The following is a 14,469-nucleotide window of genomic DNA, read 5'->3' as shown; positions in this document are numbered from 1 at the left end:
TAAGCAAAAATTTGTGCACTGCGGGGGAGGTGGGCACAGAGAGAGGAGAGAGGAGAGAGAGAGAGAGAGAGAGAGAGAGAGAGAGAGAGAGAGAGAGAAGGAGAAAGAAAAGTGAGAAAACACATTATAAACTAATTAAGTTGGGAGAAAGCCCAGAAACCCACAGGTTTAATTGTTTACATCATTTGAAAGAATAAAAGCATCCACATTATTTTTTAATGCTACAAATGTTTCAATGACATGATATGTAGAGATTCTTGTAGAGATGCTGTTCTGAAATAAATCTCATTTGATCAGTTATTTCAACACTATTTAGATTCAAGTAGCACTGGCTGTACCGGGTGACCTGGTGCCCCCTCAGATTCCCTTTACCAGGCTCTTTATCTATCTGTCAATTGTGTGTGGGCGGCTAACAGCTCAGAGCTGCCCCCTGTCCCTTTCTCTAGAGCTGTGCTTCTCCAAGTATGGTCCCCGGACCAGCTGTACCAGCATCACCTGGGAACTTCACATGCAAAAACTTGGACCCCACCCCAGACCTGGCAAATCAGAAACTCTGGGGTTGAGACCCAGCCCTCTGTGTTTTAACAAGCCCTTCAGATGAGTCTGGTAAATATTTAAATTTTGAGACCCATGGCTCCAGAGAATTCCCTTTAGTCAAAACTGAAGCTAACACAAGATGTTACCATCTTTTTTCTCCCACTGGTGGAACTTGGCACAGTGATATCTTAGGAGGTACACTTGAGAAGCTTCACTACCCAGAACCCCCTAAACCCTTGGCCCACTCCTTTATAGAGAGCAGTGGGGAACTCCTGCTAAAGATCTGAAAGAGCACAGACTGAGGCAGGTGGCAAGACCAAGACAGTGCTTGGGGTCTCCTCGGGAAATGCCTTCCCTCCCTTTCTGGTCACGAGGGAAATAACCAGGATTAAGTCTCAGGTTGGCCCAAGTGGGAAAGTGCTAAGTGAGGAGAAGAACTGCATGCTGGAAAATATACTCTTAGGAACTAGGAAGGGATATTGGAAAGCAAATCCTTAGCGTGCTGGTTCCAGGGAAAAGAGAAATCTTGGACGTAGGACACTCTCCTATGACCCCAGATTTGACTCCCTGACAAGGATCCCAAGGAGCCCATTCTTACGGTATGGTAATGGCTCTTAGAAGTAGAGATGCTACAATACCACAGCAGCAAGTGGTTATGTGGTGCGTGACCAATTAGTTTTTATTTCTCCTGGTTCCTAAAAAGGGAAGAATATTGGGAGCAGTTTGCTTCCATTTGGGAGGGACAGGAGTACACTTTAACATTACCCAAGGGTTACCATAATGTTCCTATTCTCTGCCACAATACAGGGCGGGGCAAAAGAATGTTTACCACTGTTCATGTGGAAAAACAATACAATAATCAACAAAAAATAACATAAGAGTAAACTTTCTGTTTCTCATACTCACAGCTGTAAACCTACATTTTCCTCACCTGTATATTTCAACACTGTGGACATTCTGTACAAAGTAAAATGGAGTCGCTATACTAATAATACCATATTTATCAGATATAAGTGGCAAGTTCTCCAAATGGCTTAATAAGACAGATGTGCTCCAGATGGTGGGAAATACATATTACAAAGATACAGGATCCTGCGATGTCAGTACAGTGTTCGGGGGATTAGTAGTTCGGGACATGTCAAGACTAACTTGTCAAAGTAAGATAGTAGTTTGCACCTTGACCCATCTTACTCCTAGGATGACTCACAATGCGTGCCTGGCGCTAGACTGAATATTTGTGTCCCTCCACCCTCACCCCAAGTTTCTTATGCAAATCCGCACCACCAATGTGATGGTATTTGGAGATGGGACCTTTGAGAGGTGATTAGATCATTAGGGCAGAGCCCTTATGAATAGGCTTAGTGCCTTTGGAATAGAGACCCCATACAGCTCTCCCTTTTCTTCAGGTAAGGGCACCATGACATAATGGCCATAAACCAGGAAGCAAGCTCTCACCAGACACGGAATCTTCCAGCTCCTTGATCTTGAATTTCCCAGCCTCTAAAACTATAAGAAATAAATTTCTGTTTTTTATAAGATACCCAATCTGTGATACTTTGTTATAGCAGCCCAGATGGACTAAGACACATGATAAGCAGCTAATGATTCACAGCTTACTCCCTTCTGCTTTGGCTAAACAGGAGCTGACTGTGACGTTATTTATTCCCCACCCTTAGGGGCTGCCTGCAACTAATAAATAACTGACCCGGAAACACAAATGTCCATACTACTTGCAGTGTAGTGGGATCACATCTTTGCACTAATTCATGCTGGAGCTCTCCATGGGATCAGGCTGAAGCTGTACTACAGGGCAGTCATGTCCTTACTTATTGCCCTTCCCTTCCCCATCTGGCTTTCCTCACACCCTTTCTCCTGTGGGAGTTCTCTCCATAAAACAAATGCACCAGAACCCCTGACTTAGGCTCTGATTCTAAGGAACTCTTTCTAAAGCACAGGTGCCATTAAAATGGGCACATTCTACCTCCAAATGACCCTTTCAGTACTTTCCCATTAAAAAAATGATCAATTTTACACACCAACTGGTAAGTCCTCACTTCACTACTAGAGTATAAAATAGTAATTAAGAAAAAAAATGTTAGGAATCAGGTAGCTTTTGTGGTAAAGTCACAGTTTCAGCAGATATTATCTTATGCAACTTTGGGCAAGTTATCTAATCCAAACATACATTTTTTTTCATGTATAAGATGTGCATAAAATGAGTTATTACTTTCAAAGCTGTATTTCATAGTACCTGGCATATTACAAGTCTTTAACAGAAGTTCATTATTAATGTCATTCCTGTCATCATCATCATCATCATTTCCATTATTATTATGATAATAGCTCCATATGATTATCTGGTCACCCTATCTAGGAAGAAAGAGGAAAGAAAAAACACCTGCATATACTCATTTAAAAAATAAAAAAAAAATTATTTACCCAGGTAATTCAAGGGAATCCTGTTTCGATTTCATTGTTGACTGTGCTTTTAATATTCTTGGGTTTTTCTTGGAATCAAACACTAATTTTCTAGAGGCCATTCACACTGACATTGACATATGGAGGCCAGGTAGAACCTAACCATAGCCTAAGACACCAACATCTGAATTAATGATGTTGAGAGTTGAAACAATCAATTCATGACAAGGACATTTTTCAGAAGCCCATGGTACCAAAAGTACTGGATAAGTGCCAACGCGATGTACTTCACTTGGCTTATGTATAAGAAATCCACAAACCTTTTAAAAACATCAGAGAGAAAATTTTAATGCTCAATTTATTCCTAAAAAGCCAATTCCCCGAGGTTAGAATAAATTAGTGCTCCAAATGCCAGTGTCAGAGTGATTGACTTTTGGCAAGCTGGTATTTGATTTAAAAAAAACAAAAACAACCGCCAGGAACCCAAGACTGTTAAACTGTTTACGAAAACTAGAAAAGAGAAATTTTGTTCCACTCTGATTTGTTGTGTAAAGCTAAAAAAAAATAGCAGAGAGATCATAAGTAGCTGAAATATTATGCTTCCTAAGGAAGAAAACTATGTGATTAATTGCTTTTCTGAGAACGATCAGAGGTTGGTTTCTATATTCATCAAATTTACCAAATAATTGAACTCCCTACTTAACCCATACTGCTATGTATACACACAGGTCATGAGGCAATTGAGTTTATAGAAACACAAATAAAAATCTTATCCAAATTGAATACCTTTTAGTATCATCATTAATCTCAGAACCTCATGAACTCTGTAATGTGTGTGTGTGTGTGTGACAACTCTGGCTTGATCACAAATAATCTTAACAGTGCCTGCATTATACAGCCATAGCTCTTTGCATTCCCTGACTCCCCTTCCACTCAGACATACTGTTTTTCTCTGTGACTCTATGACTACATGGAAAGCTCAGCAAGGGGGCTCAGAAACAGTAAGGCCTAAGACAATGGAAAAAAGCTATAGAATACTTCGTTAAAATGGTACATTAGCTGAAAAATGTGAAAGCACATGAATTTACCCAGTAAGATATGTTTTTCAAAAAGTAATAAAAGGTAACAGGGATATTTGTGTCTTAATACACTCTTTGAGCATGAAATCGGAAGTATATCAGAAATTACACTGGCACAGTGCCATAAAAATAAACGTTTATGTTGTATCAATGGATGAACACATGGTGTTGTATTTGTACAATGAAATAGCTCATAGCAATAAAAAGAAAAAAATTACTGTTATACGCAACAGGAATGATAAAATCTCAAAACATGAGTCAAGAAATCAGATACACACACACACACACACACACAGTATGATTCCGTGTATACATATCTTACCTGATAATAGACAAACATGTAAATTAACCATCCCTTCTGCTACGCTCATCAGCCAATCAGGAGAGTATGCAAATTAACCCAACAAAGATGGCGTTTATTTTGCATACGTAGGGGTGAAGCAGCGGAGTGAAGATTGAAGGCTCCGACCTGAGTGAAGGCCTGGGTCCTGGGTGCTGGAGGAAAACCGGTGCCGGCAGCGAGGGGAAGGGAAGGCCTATTGCATGAATCCCTTCGTGCAACGGGCCTCTAATATAATTCTATAAAGTTATAACATAAGCAAAATTGATCTACTATGAGATAAATAATCATCTGTTTATATGCAGTGAAAAGGAAGACAACATTAATCTCTTTGAGGTTGGGAGGATTAATGACCAAGAATGGAACTAAGAATTTATCTCGTATGATGAAAATATTGTCTTGATTTGTGTGGTGGTTACTCAGTCACTGGGTGGTGCATTAAGATCTACATTTTAAAAAAACAGGACAATAGTATATAAAAAGAAATCAGGAAATTGATTTATTTTAAATCAGGAAATGCACCAGAAGAACAGTGATAAAACAAGAATGGTGTACTGTAGGTCAGTGATTTATTTAGGCATGACATGTTAAGGAATCTTGGCACTTGTGTAAAATGTACTAGTAAGCTTCAGGCAGGCTGAACCTAAATACTTTAAAATAGAAAGTCAGTCCTAGACTCCATTGCTCCACCATAGGCTAAATTCTGGTGTCCATTAGATATCTAAGAAAATTCTGGCTCTCAGGAGAAATTCTGGTGTCCATAAAATATCTAAGAAAGATCAGTCTCAGCTTTACATTGATTGATATCAAATCCTGAACTGATTTTCCAAATACAAAGATTGGTCCCTTTTGCTATAGATCAGCAGTTCTCAACCTGTGGGTTGTGACCCCTTTGGGGATGGAACGATCCTTTCACAGGGGTCACCTAAGACCATGGGAAAACACATATATAATTTACATATTGTTTTTGTGATTAATCACTATGCTTTAATTATGTTCAATTTGTAACAATGAAATTGGGGGTCACCACAACATGAGGAACTGTATTAAAGGGCCACGGTATTAGGAAGGTTGAGAACCACTGCTATAAATTCTCAAGAAAGCAGCCCAGGGGGCTGTGGGTTTTTAAAAAATATATTTTTATTGATTTCAGAGGGGAAGGGAGAGAGAGAGAGAGAGGTAGAAATATCAATGATGAGAGAGAATCATTGATTGACTACCTCTTGCATACCTCACACTGGGAATGGAGCCTGCAACCTGGGCATGTGCCCTGACTGGAATCAAACTAGGACCTCCTGGTTCATAGGTCAACACTCAACCACTGAGCCCTGCCAGCCGGGCCCAGGGGGCTGTTTTTGATTTGGTTATTGCCAATCTCTCCACCACTCATTCAAACGCCTTCATACTCTCTATGTTCCAACATGCTGGCATACTGTTTACCCTTTGTAAATGCTGTCTCACTAAATGGAGCCCCTCACACCTTGTTTAGTAGTCACTTGCTATTTGTGCTTTAAGGGATTAACCCTCATGTCACCTGTTTTTATCAGTTAATGCCCTCTGCCTCTTAGTGTTTTGTAAGCTCTTGAACTTATCTCTATTATCACTGTTCATCCTCGGATACTATGAAGCTCTGATATTTTGCATCTGATTCCCTAACTACACCATGCATTCCTTTAATACAGGGATGACATCTTATATCTTGTCCCTAGAACCTATCAGAATTTTTGGGCTGTACTCAACTAAAGTTGGTTGAAGATAAGTTAAATAAGGGATTTCAAAAATCTCAAAACAGGTAGGAAAGGCCCTATAACTTGTGGCAAAACTTGCTAAAATCCAAAAAGACTAACTACTATTTTTGCCCGAATTGTGAATTGTTAGAAAAGGCAGTGGGCCTTCTTAGCAATATTAAGGAGGATAGAGCATCACGAGGTTAGGGAAGTAATTTTCTAAGTCAAATTACAAATAGCACAGTAGACTTAGTTGTTAGGGAACCATCTGCAAAACATCCTCATTTGCAATTGACTAAGGAAAAAAATGTTTATATTTAAAGTGAGAAGAAGGTCATTTTAACTTTAAAATCCCAATTAAACTAATAGCACACATCTAATGTCATGAACATACTGAGCCTGAAAAACCCATCTTTGATTTTGAGGGCTTTTTCTCCCTCTTATCTAAATATGGAAAGATTATCAAGCATCTAATTTTTGTTAAAGCACATTAAAGAGGCCCTTTCAACCTCCCAATTTTTATAAGTGATCTTTCTTCCAGCCATCCATTTGGCTAACTTAATGGCCCTTTAAATTCTCACTACTGCTTTGCTTTCATAGTCAGCCCTGCATTTAATGGTTTCAAGTACTCTGTCTTATTGTTTATACCCAATCTAGAATGGCACTTTTTAACTCTTCTAGGTGCAGCTCTTCATGGCCCACAGGTGAGCTTGTGTGCTCATGGGATGACCCAGTGCTAGCAAACAAGGGAAACCTTAATCTTGGTCTTGATTTAACTGCCTTCTCCCAGGCATGGGACCAAGTCAACATTCTCTAACGGTGAAAACAGATATAAGACGTTTCCTTTTCCCTGTGATAAGTCAATAAATAGCTAATGTGCTGGAAAGAAGAGAAAAGTCATTTATGGACAGGTCATTTTCTCAACGGCAATCATGAAGCTGAAGATGTCAGTCTCATTCCTAGGGTGAGATGAGTTCTTGATTCTGGGGACCCAGCCAAGCAGACATTATTAGGAAAGTATCATGTTTCTCTATTCGAACCTTTTTGGGGTTACTGAAGGATTAAAACAAAAACAGCTGTCCCTGTTTGTTTTTGCCTAAATTATAACTCATTCAGGATAGAAAAAAAAGTAAGAATTGTTCATAAATATTATAAGGTAATGAAAAATGCAGCCACTTTGAACAAGGTATTATCATTGCAAAATACAACAGACAGTCTAAAGCCTGGGAGGAGAATCTGAAAAGATAGTTTATTCTGGAAATTAGGCCATTCGAAAGTACCTGGGTGAACTGGGGAATGTAGAAAGCCACAAGTAGAACCAGGGCAGATAGATGCTCAGAAAAGACTCACGAAGACTTAAAGCTCTCATCTCTGGCTAATGTCTAGGCTCAGCCCAAACAGGAAGTGAAGGCTAAGGCAGAATTGTAAACAGCCTTTTTAAGATTGAAGGAGTATCCCAGAACAGAGCCAAACCACAAAGATTGAGAGGTAGGTGTTGAAATGAATCCCCATCAAAATTTATATGTTGAGGTACTAAACCCCAGTACCTCAAATGTAACCTTATTTGGAAATAGAGCCATCCTATCTAATAAAAGGCTAATATGGAAATTGTCCCCTGGACCGGGAGTTTGACCAGGAGTTCAACCAGGGGGCAGGGCCAGCCAGCCAACAGCCCACAGCCCCTCGCCCTGGCTGATCCCACTCCAGATCGGCCCCCCTCACCCTGATCGATCGGGACAGGGCCAGCTGGCCAACCTCCTGTGTCCCCTTCCCCCAGACTGATTGGTCCTGATCAGGGCAGGCTGGCCAGGCCCCACCCTTGCACGGATTCATACACCTGGCCTCTAGTTACAGATATAATTAGCTAAAGTGAGGTCTTTAGAATGGACCCTAATCTAATATGACTGGTGTCCTTATAAAAAGGGGAAATTGGGACAGAGAAACAGACAGGAAGAACACATAGGGAGAACATCATGAGATAATAAAGACAAGTCAAGGAAGAGGAAAGATTTTCAGAAACTCATCAGAAGGTATACAAGAAGCATGGGACAGATTTTTTTCTCCTAACCCTCAGAAGGAATAATCCTGGCAACACCTTGACCTTGGACACTAGTATCCAGAACTGTGAATGAATAAATTTCTATTGTTTACACCACCCAGTTTATGGCAGCACTAATAAACTAATTTATCACGATAGATACATATATTTTTAATATATATTTATTGACTTTTTACAGAGAGGAAGAGAGAGGGATAGAGAGCTAGAAACATTGAAGAGAGAGAAACATAGATTTTGCTGCCTCCTGCACACTCCCCACTGGGGATGTGCCCGCAACCAAGGTATATGCCCTTGACCGGAATCAAACCTGGGACCCTTTAGTCTGCAGGCCGATGCTCTATCCACTGAGCCACACCAGTCAGGGCATGATAGATATTTTTTGTTTTAACTCCTGGTGTTCAAGGAAATCTCTATGAAACACTAGCTGAATGCAAGTCAACAGAGCAGGCACTCCAGTGACTACACATAACAAGGAAGTTTTTTCAAATTTGGAAAATTGAAAAAACAAACCAACAACCAGCCTTATAGTCTTCAATAATCAAGAACATCAAACTCTGGCAAGGGAGGAGAATCTAATTTCCAGAGTTACCACATTATAATATGTACATTTCCAATTTTTTAACAAAAAATCACAAAGCTTACAAAGAAATAAGAAATTATAACACATTAAAATGACAAGCCCATCACTTAGGAATCCCAGACATTGGACTTACTAATAAAAGACTTTAAATCAACTGTCTTAAATATGTTCAAAGAGATAACAGAAACCATGGACAAAGAACTAAAGAAAATTGTAAAATAACAAATAAAAAATGAGAATATTAATGAAGAGATATAATTTATACCACTTACCATCTGCTAACATTCTTTATTAGTTGCTTATTTATTGTGCTTATTGACTACTAGAAGCCCGTTGTATGAAGGTTCGCGCAATAGGCCTTCCTACCCCTGGCTGCTGGCACCGGTTTTCCTCCGGCACCCAAGACCCAGGCCTTTGGTCTGGCCACAGCTGAGAAGCCAAGCCTCTTCAGTCTTCAGCCTTCAGTCTTCACTTCGCACCTGCATATGCAAATTAACCAACATCTTTGTTGGGTTAATTTGCATAGTCACTCTGATTGGCTGGTGGGCGTAGTGGAGTGACACCAATTTGCATGTTTCTTTTTTATTAGTGTAGGTTATCTGTTTCCCTCTGCTCAAACATAATCTCCAGGAGGGCAAGAATATTTGTTTTTTAGTTATCAGCACGTAGTCAGTGCCTGATAGACAGTAGGCTGTCATCATTTGTTAACTGAATGTTGCCTCTTCCACATTCAACAACCTATTACCTATAATTCTGTGATATTAAAAAAAAAACATTAAAGATGATGTGACAATAGTGAATATAATTCAGAATGGGTAATAATGAACTGGAAGTTTCTGAATGTGATGACTCAAGGAGAAAAGTTGCTGGTGACATAGTTGGATGAACAGTCTGTTACTCTGAGCATACATTACACACCCAATCACTTCTCCGGTGGACAAAGAATACATAAATGCCATGATTTATATTGAGGAAGGAATCTATACAGTGTAGGATGTGCTAATTCAGTGGAATCCCCAAATGATATTAGTGGTGTCATAATTTCTAGGCCTGAAAAATGTTTTAAGACACTTTCGCATTCTGCTTTTTCAATCAAAATTTAAATTAAGTTATAAATATTTATGGATTTCAAATTTCAACATGACAGGGTATTTGTTTAAAATATTAAATCTCTCCCTATCTCTCTCTCTTTTTCAATTTTTTTTATCAATCAATGAAACACCACCTGTACTGACTTTACAACTGCAAGAGCATTCCCTAGCTTCTATTTTTCTTTCAAAGACAATTTTTACTTAAATATTTTATATAATTTATAATTACTATAAAAAAGGGTTATGAAATGGCTTAACTTTTAGTAAAATTTTAACAAAATATGACCTTGCTAATAAATGCAGGCATATAGAGTAAAGGTGAACATCTTTCTTGAGGCTATCTGAATTTTCATTCTATGGAATCTGACTACATTTGATTTGTTTTTTAAAAAGTCTACATTTAGTCTACATTTGTTTTTTAAAAAGTATATATTTACAAGAAAACCCTACAGCTAACATTATACTTAAAGGTGAGAAACTCAAAGCTTTCCCTTAGGATGTTTCCTCTCAACACTTCTTTTCAGCATTAAAGTAAAAATCCTTGATAATACAGTAAGGCAAAAAAAAGAAAAGAATAAAAAAGAAAGAAAGAAAGAGAGAAAGAAAGAAAGAAAGAAAGAAAGAAAGAAAGAAAGAAAAAGAAAGAAAGGAAGGAAGAAAGGAAGAAAGAGAAAAAGAAAAAATTCAAGTACAAGTAATATAGGTTGGGGAAAAAACAGAAAATGGTCCTGTCCTCAGATGGCATGATCATCTATGCAGAAAATCCAAAGAGAAATCAACCAAAAATCTATACAAAACAAAATGCAGAAATCCTGTAACAAAAAAGCAATCATAACAAAGTTGTAGGATATAAAGTTAGTATCCAGAAGCCAATTGCTTTCCTATATACACTAATAAAAGACAAAGATGCTAATTGACCGTACCTTCACCACGCCCAAGCCACGCCCACCAGCCAATCAGAGTGACTATATGCAAATTAACCCAACCAAGATGGCGGCCGGCAGCCATGGAGCTAGAGCAAGCAGGAGGCTTGGTTGCCCCGGCACTGGAAGAGGCCAAGCTTCCTGCCTGCCCTGGTCGGCTATGCCTCCGCAAAAGGCAACAAAGTTTCAATTATAGAAGACAAATAAATCCCAGATACCTGCTTCCAGCCAGCCTCCATTGGGAGCTTGGGTGGCTGGGGGCTGTGGCCAGCCTGCAAACAGCCATCAGCCCCTCACCTAGGATGGCCACACCCTCATGGGGTGAGGGTCCCTGCTCTGCCCTGGCCAGCCCTCAGATCCCCTCAAAGCTATAAAGTTTCCACTATAGAAGATAAATAAATCCGAGATAAAAAAGGAGAGTCTGGGAGTTTGGGTTGCCGGAGGGTGTGGTCAGCCTGAAAATGACCCCTAGCCCCTCACCCATGCTGTCCAGGCACCCCAGTGTGACACCCACCCTGATCTGTGACACCCTTCAGGGCAAACCAGCCGGCCCCCACTCATGCACCAGGCCTCTATCCTACATAATAAAAGGGTAATATGCAAATTGACCCTAACAGCAGAGCGACTGAGAATCACTGGTCACTATGACACACACAGACCATCAGGGGGCAGACGCTCAATGCAGGAGCTGCCCCCTGGTGGTCAGTGTGCTCCCACAGGGGGAGCTCTGCTCAGCCACAAGCCAGGCTGATGGCTGCCAGTACAGAGGGTGTGGCTCCCGCGTCCTCAGCAGCTCTAAGGATGTACGACTGCAGCATAGGCCTGCTCCCTGCTGGCAAGTAGACATCCCCTGAGGGGTCCTGGCCTGCCAGAGGGATGTCCGACTGTCAGTTTAGGCCCAATCCCCTGGGGAGCAGGCCTAAGCCAGCAGGTCGTCATCCCCTGAGGGGTCCCAGACTGGGAGAGGGCACAAGCTGGGCTTAGGGACCCTTCCGAGTGCACAAATTTTTGTGCACTGGGCCTCTAGTATAACTATAATGAAAAGGTGGAATTTTAAATTAAAAACACAATAACATGTATTAGCAACTCAAAAATGAAATACTTAGGTATGTATCTAACACAATATGTACAATATCTATTTAAAGAAAACTACAAAATGTTGATGAATGAAATCAAAGGAGAACTAAGTAAATGGAGAGGTAGCCAATATTCATGAATAGGAAGATTCAATATTGTCAAGATGTCAGTTTTCTCTAACTTGACCTAAAGATACAATGTAACCCCAAACAAAATTCCCACAAGCTATTTTATAGATATTAACAAACTTATTCTCAGGTTTATACAGAGTAGCAAAAAACTCAGAATAGCCAATACAATCTCAAAGGAGAAATACAAGTTGGAGGACTAACTCCATACTGTTTTCTACAATTAAAAATGGAACTGCCTTATGACCCAGCAATTCCACTTCTGGGAATTTATCAGAAGAAAGCTGAAACACTAATTTGAAGAAAGAATATTTGCACCCCATGTTCATTGCAGCATCATGTACAATAGTCAAGATTTGGAAGCAGCCCAAGTGTGCATCAGTAGATGAGTGCCTAAAAAAAATCTGTGGTACATTTACACAATGGAATACCACTTGGCCATAAAAGGAAGGAAATCTTACCCTTTTGGACAGCATGGATGGACCTAGAGAGCATAGTGAAGTAAGCCAGTCACAGAAAGACAAGCACCATATGATTTTACTCATATGTGGAATCCAATGAACAAACAAGCCAAACAGAGACAAACTCATAGAAGAGAACAGGATGACAGTTGTGGAATGGAGTTTAGGGGGTTCCTTGGAGTATGTGGAGGGATTGAGCAAAACATAAATAAATAATAAAACAGCTATGACCACACACAAAAAAAAGAATTACTATAAAACTAGAGTAATCAAGACAATACAGTATCTGAGAAATAATAAACAAATAAATCAATGGAACAGAATTGAAGACCCAGAAACAGACCCCCATTAATATAGTCAACTGATCTTTGACAAAGAAGCAAAGGCAATACAATAGAGCAAAGATGATCTCTTCAACAAATGATGCTGGAAAAACTGGATATCCAGATGCAAGAAAAAAAAAATGAATCTAGACACAGACCTTACACGCTTCACAAAAATGAACTCAAATAGACTATAAACCTAAATGTAAACACAATCTATAAAACTCCTAGAAGATAGCCTAGGAGGAAATCCGATGACATTGGTAAAATGATGCGTTTTTCGATAGAACACCAAAGGCACAATCCATACCATAAATATATGGTAAGCTTGAGTTCATGGAAATTAAATAGTTCTGACCTGTGAAAACACATATCAAGAGAACTAACAGATGAGACAAAAACTATGAGAAAATATTTGCAAAAGACACATCTGGTAAGTGACTGTTACCCAAAATATACAAAGAAGTCTTAGAACAACGACAAAAAACAAACAACCTGATTCATAAAATGGGCCAAAGATCTTAACAGCCACTTCATCCAATAATATATACAGATGGTAAATAAGCACTTGAAAAGGAGTTTCACATCATATGTAAACAGAGAAATTCAAATTAAAACGACAATGAGATACAACTATTAGAATGGCAACAATCTAGAACAATGACCACACCACATTTCGGTGAGTGTGCAGAGCAATCACAAGTCTCATTCACTGTTGGAGGAAATAAAATGGTACAGCCACTTGTGGAGATAGTTTGGCAGTTTCCTACACAACTAAACAGTCTTATCACAAGATCCATATTAAAAAAAAAGAAAGAAAAAGATAAAGAGCAATTTTTCTCACGTAAGAAGAAATCCTGAGGTAGATGATTCAAGGATCCATTCAACAATGTAAGCCAACATTCTGGGCCCTGGCTCCCTCCATCTTTCTTCTCTGCTCTCCGCTGCTGTTGGCATCCCCTCCCTCATCATTAAGAGGACTGCACCAGCTCTGAGAGTTCTGTCCTCCCAAGAAAATGTGACAAAAATATGGTCCTGGATTAGGCAAAAGGTTATATCATTGCTCCAGTAATATTCTTTTGTTGTTGTTTTTTTTTTTGTTTTTAAGCAAGAAAAATACTTCCAAGAAACTCCTTCAGAAACTGTCCTGAAGGGTCCTAGTGACCCGGACGAAGTCGGGGAAGTTGGGCTAGCTGAGCATTCGGCATTTGAATCCTTCACAGGTGGTGGCTTTTGCTGGCCAAGAAGGGGAAGAGAACGGCTGCTTTAGTGACCGATCAGGAGTGGCGGTCACAAGCGACCTGTCTGCATTTTCATCGGAGGAGCTGGGATGTCTCCTAGCTTCTCAGCCTGCAGGAATAAATATGTCTCGCCAAACCCCACAGACACTTTCCATGTGGCTCATGTGAATGTCTCCTTCAGGGTATCACACGTGTTCTCAGGAGCAAGCCAACTGCATTGCTTCCTGCTTTCTAGGTATTGCTCTATTCCTCTGGGCATTTTCCGGGCACAGTGGCATGGCCAGGGCTCTGCCAAGCACCGTGTTTTCTTCTGAAACTGCCCCCCCCCCTGCTCTGCATTGTTGCCTAGGCTCTGCTCATGGTTTCAAAGCTGTCTAGGGGTCTGGGGCAAAGGAGGGGAGAATGCCACTCTTTTTATATGTTGAGCTGTCAGCAAGTTCCAAAGCATAGTGTTAGTGTCCTAAGAGCTGACCAAGTGTTTAGTC

The 14,469-nt window shown here is 40.0% G+C and overlaps 1 protein-coding gene and 1 long non-coding RNA gene across 3 annotated transcripts in view; both read right to left on the bottom strand.

Annotated features, from left to right (window-relative positions):
* The window catches only part of LOC107182213, a 16,829-nt gene extending 7,678 nt beyond the window's left edge, over nt 1-9,151 (bottom strand). Inside the window, exon 1 of the long non-coding RNA XR_001512929.1 lies at nt 9,061-9,151. This is a non-coding gene — a long non-coding RNA (uncharacterized LOC107182213). The remainder of the gene's footprint in view (nt 1-9,060) is intronic.
* The window catches only part of GRM7 (glutamate receptor, metabotropic 7), a 758,177-nt gene that overhangs the window by 348,906 nt on the left and 394,802 nt on the right, over nt 1-14,469 (bottom strand). The window lies entirely within an intron of this gene.

Source organism: Myotis davidii, unplaced genomic scaffold (genome assembly GCF_000327345.1).
Source record: "Myotis davidii unplaced genomic scaffold, ASM32734v1 scaffold73, whole genome shotgun sequence".
In the NCBI taxonomy this organism is placed as follows: domain Eukaryota; kingdom Metazoa; phylum Chordata; class Mammalia; order Chiroptera; family Vespertilionidae; genus Myotis; species Myotis davidii.
This window is presented reverse-complemented; position numbering and strand designations above follow the sequence as displayed.